Raw genomic sequence first — 7,309 nt, 5'->3', positions numbered from 1 at the left:
CAAGATGCAAAAAAATTGCCTTTTTTATTTACAACTTGAAAAATATTCGAATAAATTCTAGTATTAATTATTGCAGAAATATACTAAATTGCAGAAGAGTAAAGTCCCTACAATATTTATTATATTATATAAAATGATACTTAAAACAATTAATGTTTTTCAATTTATTAGAAAAAAGAAAAAAAAAAAATTAATTTTGCTATTTATTTTATATATTCAGAAAAGAATTAAGGCAACAAACTGAAATTCGTCATCAGCACTATTTAAAACGCAAGAGAACAAATTTTCAGGATTTTCCAAAACTTTTCATTATCTCTTCCGGGTCCTAATTTGACTGAACCCCGTTAAGCTAAGAGCGGTTGCTCTTATGCCGTGTCGTATAGCTCCCCCCCCCACCCATCCCAGGCAATAAATATAATATATAAATCAAGTAAAAGATGTTGGGAATTTATTCTTAATTAATTTGTTATAGGTTGATTTTCCTAAAAAAAAAAAAAAAGAATAGTAATACAAATAGTTTTCATGCTAGGAGTGAAAAAAACGATCCGAGCGCTTTGTGTCTTCCAAGTCAAAATTTCCGATTTTGAACCGAGCAAACTATTAATTTTTTTATTCTTTAATAGCCAATAAGGCTTCATCATCATACCCACTGACAAATTTTGTTAACCGTCTGTGCAACGGATTTTTCCTTTCGGAAATAAAAAATCATTAAAGGACTAAAATGAATTTTTGCACTTCCATTTTGAGCAAGCAAAATACCACTTAAAGATAAGGAATCGTGGTTGAAACTGATGCATAAAAGCACCTTAACAAATCCTTTTTTAGAATATGTAAACATTATTGACCAAGTAGACATGATTTTATAAACATAGAGAGGATTATATTGAAATATTGAAAAACGCTACGAACTTATTTTACAACCCAATATTATCACGAAGTAAAAAATGTCTTCCAAAATTAGATAAACCACTTTTGATTTAACTTTTTTTGAAATAAACTACTTTAACATGTGATAATTTGACAATGTATGTGGCTAGTTTTGGAACTAAACACCTCAAACGATTAATAGTGATGGGAAAGTCCTATTATTCCTTTTATTCCCTACCAAACCACAAAAACCTAGAAAGTGAAATAATTAAGAGCAACTTTTAATCAGATAGCAGTAACGGTTATTTTAAAGTTACTTTTAACTGTAATTAGATGCAACTGTAACTGACAATTGCAGTAGCACTAGTAACCATTTATAGAGAATCAAGGTTAAGCAAGATGATTGTTATATTTTATCTTGACTAAATAAAAGAAATGATTTCAAAAAATAAAGTCAAAAATTGTAAATTTTAAGGAATTAAAAAAGTTACTGGTAAGTCAGTGCAGCTTCCTCACAATTTCTATTAGTAGAGTACGTAATTACTAATGATTAAAGGTTTGAGAATAAATTTTATTACTTTTATTCTTTTTATTAAATTTGATCTGACATTTGAGAATGAAATTTATTCTGCAACCATTTTCAAATATATGCTTCTGAAGTAAAATATTTGTGTCTATGAGTAAACGAAATGAACCATTTTTAAACGATTCCCAATTTCCCCCAACTTTGAGCCACATCGGACAATACGGAATTTGATTACTAATATGGGACCACTTAGGTACAAATTTGCTCAATCACTGAAAATTTTATCCCGATCTGATTAATGTTACTAGGTGTTAATAATAGGATTTAATGGCTTTGGTTTGTGCATATGTTTTTTGGTTAGCTTAAGGCGAAAACGATCTCTGTTTTCTTCCATTTATGATATGTAATACCAATTTTATACAACAAAATTAATAAAATCTCCTATGGTACCTTGAGTACTCGAACGATCAAGTTTAAATTTGTATGCTATCAAAAGGACGTTAAATTGAACTAAATAGAAAGAAACGGACTCAACTAGATCAATACGAATTAGAGATATAATGAAAAATGCCTTTATAATTCTTTAAGGAGATTCGAGTGACTTTTCCCGTCACATACAGCAAAGCTATGTTTTAGGGAAAACTCGTTTTTTCCGACAACAAAGGTACTAAAACATTTTTGAAATATAAACGAGTACTAAATGTTGAGTAGTACTAACTGAACTTGATCCAGGAAAATGTTCAAACATCTCCCCGGCAAGTGAGATAAAATTCAATTATTTCTTTTTGTTAACCAATGTCTACTATTAAAAAATATTTCACTAAATTATAATGAAAACATGTTGGTACAAAAAATATAAACATTTTCTGTAAATAAATTACAAAATTGATTAATATGTTCAGACATATTGCCTACAATGATTTTATTTTTTGAAGAAAATTCACAATAAAAATGCTGCCACAAAAATACACTTTATAATTATTTTTTTACCTGGAGAACAATTAATCTAATGAATGAGTTGTTAAGGCGTTTTTAAATTCATTTTTCAAAACAAAAAGAATGTTTAAATGCAATAAAAAAAATGTACAGACAATTAAATTAAGAACGAAATTAAATTGAAAATAAATGAGCTATGTTGATTTTTAAAAAATAAAACACTAACTTCCCACTAACACTAACTTCCCACTAACACTAACTTTCCAAAGAAACTCACACAAATCTCCAACAAAAATAATAAAAAATCGAAATTTTCTCTCTTGCCAGAGAGATCGAATTGATTTAAACATTTTCTTAGATCAACTATAAAAATTTATTACTTAAGTATTATTGGACCAAATTAAAATGTCATGGTATCCCTGAAAAGACAGGTTTTTGATAACAATAAAGTATAGATTTCCTAATTCTGAAGGGAATACAAAGCCATTAGAATATATTTGAACTATTATAAATAAATTACAATTGAACCTGAGTAGAGTCCGATTTGTGACTTTTTGAAAACTTTCGCGTTAACACTGTGGGAAATAAAATTTAATCGGTTTGGTATCCTAGACGATATGACAAATTTTCTTAATTTTTGGGTAACAAAACTGACTTTTCAATATTACGAATTTGTGAAAAATCACTACGTGATGGAAGCGGAGTTCATTTTCGGTTTTAGCGAACACAAAAAAAAAACACGAAGATTCAAAAATTCTTTTTTGCAGATCTTGATCATTTTATCAGTTAAGACATAATAAAAGAATAAATAAATAAAAAAAATTAAGATACTATGAATTGTATTACCTGATCTCCCTTAACTAACAGCTCAATCCCTCAATACGTAAGTGGGAAAGCCAGTGCGTCATTGTGGGAAACAGCGGAGAAGCTAAACATGCGAATAATTAATGATTTTAAATGGTTGAATAATTTTATCTTGTAACTTCGCATTTATTACTAATATGCTGTTTATTTAATTATTGATAAAACGTAACACTTTATATCCGTTTTATGTCAATATGTGGAGATCAATCGGAATGTGACTACACTCTACATTTTTTCTATTTTCCCCCCAAAAAAATCACTGAAAGAAAATCTTTATTTCTTATCAAGAAGAGGAGGACCTAGTACGGACTACTAAAGTAATATTTAATTGGAAGCCGATGAAAATAAATTACTGATATTTTGCCTTAATCTCTCAGCTATTATTGTTAAAACTTGTTTTAATATTATCTTTTTTCTAACATACCTTTGGTACAAATAATCTCATTTCACAAGATTAGATTATTAAAAAAACGATCCACATTACTACATACACTTTTTTAAATTAGTTATTTTATTATATTAATAAATAAAAAATAATAACATATGTGGTGTATTTTCGGATTCTATTTATCATGAAGCGTAAAACCTCAAAATTTGAGGAGTGCACATTTTTTTTCATGGTCGATTGAAAAAGATTCATTATTGAAACAATAAAGCAAAACTAAATATAATGCACCGTGTTTGCTATTTCAATTTTATTTATTATTATTGTTTTTTTTTGTTGTAATATTCTAGAAATTTATATAAAACTGAGGATTTTTCCTCTTTCTTTATAAATAATCAATATATAGCTTAGGAAACATTCAATACACCGACATTTTAAAACAGCGAAGTAGTGGAGCTACTATAAATATCGTGCCAAAACTCAAAAGAAACAGAAAGGTAGTTTCCAATAGGAATCGCTGATTTAGGTTTAGGAACGGTAGATTTTTGAATTCTATGTATCTTGAAAAGTAAATTCTGAAAATTTGAGGGTGTTTAATGTTTTTTTTTTCTCTTGGTTATTATTATTAAAAGTAATAAACCCAAATATCTAAATCTACATGAAATAATGGCGAAACATTATTTTTAAATGAAAGAATCTTTTTTTACTATAAGACATTTTGTTACAAAAGCAGTATCGAAACTCATTAACTTAAAGGATCAAATGCTTGAGATCATTTGTCATAACACCGGAAAATCAACAAGATTCATAGCTATAAATATTAAAATTTTAACTAAGAAGAATGGAATGATGCTTATTTAGGGCACAACAAACGTTTTAAGAAGGATTTGTAGTTTTTTTAGAACAACTTTATTAATATGCTTTTTTTAATATTTCTTTATTACAAAAGGAAATGGATTAAAAACATTAATGTGTTTCCAAAATATAATCCTGTCTAGTCATACTAATCTATTATAATCATATAAAGCAAAATTTATTATTTTCTATTAAAAAAAATAATCTATTCTAGTAAGTTCACAAGTTTTATTTTAAAAATTATAAAATGTATCGTCTAATAAATTCTCAAATATGATAAATCTCAAAGTTTAATAGGAATTTTGTTATAATATATTTTTAACAATGGAAGGGAAAAAGAGCATGCATCTAAAAACAATAAAACTTTAAGTACAATATTACATAACAACAATCTAGAACATGAAATAAAGAAGTTACAAACAGAAAATTAAATTGTCTCTCCCTTCACCTAACAACACAATAAAATGCAACGAATCTTGGGGAATGATTTAAAAAATATTAGTTTAATTTAATTAATAGCCTTAGGTTAATTATAAATTATATACAACTTACAGTTCTAACGACAAGAAACATCCATCAAGTTAAACATTTCTCAGCGAAGACATGTTGGCTCACTACTGTTACTCACCACTGACATCAAGAAACTGACATTAAATGCCTCCAGCTTGCTCTCACCCCCTCCCTCAATACACACACTCAATTAAGGAATTATAAGTTTGGAAATATTTGCCAATTTTATTAATTTAAATTAAGAAATATATTGACACACAATTGTAATTTAAATAAATTTCTAAATATCGGTAAACTTATATTAACCATGAAATGAACTCGGTGAGACCTCATACCTAGAACACAATCATGGACGAGGTTTTAAACAGGCTTCGAAATTTCCTAGAATCCTGCAGAAAATGAGAAAATCATGGCGAGACAAACTTTAGCAAAGTAAACTTAAACTTAAAGAATATTTGTGTTTCTTTTATCTGTATTTCACAAATATACATCGAGGAACGGCATTTAATTTTTTTTGCTCCATTTTGCTTAGTATTGTCAGTTATTTAGGCCAAATTTTGAAAATGATAAATATAAATTTAATAAAATTTGCTAGCCTATTTCGATTAGTAGTTATTTTCTTTTAAATCTCTTTTGGTAAGGAAAATGTTAAAAATGAGTTAAAACCCGACAGAACTGGGGTTAATTTTTAATTTAATAAATTTTAAACAGTTGGGATCCGTTGGATTCGTTCCACATTAACTGTTCAAGGTTAATTCTGTTATTTACCATGTCCCTCTAAAATCAAGTTATTTCGTGGCGTATATATATGGCGATTTTGATTGTAACAACAAAAAAAAGAGGCGTTCTAAAACAGAAATATACATATACTGTAAAACATGTTTTTTATATCAGAAAGTTTTCATTTTATATATTTTTGTGAAAACTTCCTTTATTTTTTTTTATAAAAAAAAGGGGGTTGGGGCTTCTTCCTCAATCTTCAGGATCAAGATTCGTATGTGCTGTTGCACTCTATGTATAAAGATGATGATGACCTCCATACATAGTTCTATATTTCGTCTTTAATTGAAATACTTTATAATATGCACTACTTAATGCATGATAGTGAAAAAAAAACTTTGAGTGGTGTATATAATAAAAAAAAATTCAATTCAAGACGAAATATAGCATTATGGATAGAAATCATTATGACAATGAACTACTAAAAAGATTGTTCATTCTGACGACGGGGAAGAACACCGGAACGTCGAAGAAAAATATTGATAAAATAAAAATATTAAAAGGAAGAAGTTTACACAAAAATATCTAATATATTTATTCTGACACGAAAATTAAAATTCACCAGAGGAAATTGGGAAATAAAAAAAAACATGGTTATAAGTAATGCTTCCGTTTCAAAGGCGTCAATCTCAGCCTGGTAAATATTCTGTCATTGAATTTCAATCGCCCTATCTCCGCACATCCGGTAGGGTACCTATCGTTAGTTTTGCCTGTCACATTTTTTTATTTTGGAACTGTAAGTACTCAAACAACCAGAATGGATGAATAAAATTCAGCTACAGGAAACTGCAAGAAACAGATAAACTAAGCAAATATGACCAAGGATATCAATGAGTAGAGTATCTAAATCACATTGCTATCGGTGTTTTAATATATTCGTACTTCAGAAACGATTGGTGAAAACTAATTTTCTTTACCTTTTCCAAAGCTACTATCTCTCCAGAGAAATATAAAACAGGAGTAAGACTCTGCCATAGGTTTTTCAGTATAAAAAAAAATGTTTGAACATACATTAGATTTCAATTAATGTGTTCAAGAGAGTACTCCTTTCTTCACCTTGATCGGATTAGATTTACATATTTGAAAATTCGAACCCTAAACTGCCCCTCCGTTTCTGGGATGAAAATAGGTTATTCGCTCCAATATAGATCAACCCCGAAAGTTAGTCAAATCCATTTTGAAAATAATTTTAAGTGAAAAAAATTGAGTTAATAAATATTAAGCTACTGCAAAAAAATAAGATTTCAAATATAATATACATTTCTGGAAAAGAAAGAAGTTTTTTTAGAATATCATGATTCTTTGTTAAAAAATTTTTGTTGTAACATATCGAATTAGGTTAGTATTCTTAATTCTAAGCACTATTTGCGTCAGCAGCAAACCTCTACAGTAATCGGTATTTAGGTTTACGTAGAGGTTAATACAATAGGAATGCCAGTTATTGTAACCTATACTGAAACAGAAAGCGCCTAGTGATTGGCTCGTACTCTTCCCCTACTTTTCTGGGTCCATAAAAAAGGTACGCCTTTTTGGCTTCAGATTTCCAACCAACTTACTCACTCCATTGTACTTCTCCCTCTTAGGTT

The 7,309-nt window shown here is 28.4% G+C and overlaps 1 protein-coding gene across 2 annotated transcripts in view; it reads right to left on the bottom strand.

Moving 5' to 3' along the window:
* The window catches only part of LOC106692504 (tyrosine-protein phosphatase non-receptor type 5), a 51,295-nt gene extending 46,220 nt beyond the window's left edge, over nucleotides 1-5,075 (bottom strand). Inside the window, exon 1 of one of the 2 annotated variants that reach the window (XM_014438481.3) lies at nucleotides 4,986-5,075. The gene's annotated coding sequence lies outside the window, so the exon portion shown is untranslated. The remainder of the gene's footprint in view (nucleotides 1-4,985) is intronic. The other variant, XM_067049032.1, reaches the window with a different exon arrangement.
* Between the last annotated feature and the right edge of the window lie 2,234 nt (nucleotides 5,076-7,309).

The sequence above is a fragment of the Halyomorpha halys genome, unplaced genomic scaffold, assembly GCF_000696795.3.
Source record: "Halyomorpha halys isolate HHAL.00 unplaced genomic scaffold, Hhal_1.1 Scaffold58.1, whole genome shotgun sequence".
In the NCBI taxonomy this organism is placed as follows: domain Eukaryota; kingdom Metazoa; phylum Arthropoda; class Insecta; order Hemiptera; family Pentatomidae; genus Halyomorpha; species Halyomorpha halys.
The sequence above is the reverse complement of the archived record's forward strand: the minus strand, read 5'-3'. Positions and strand labels throughout refer to the sequence as shown.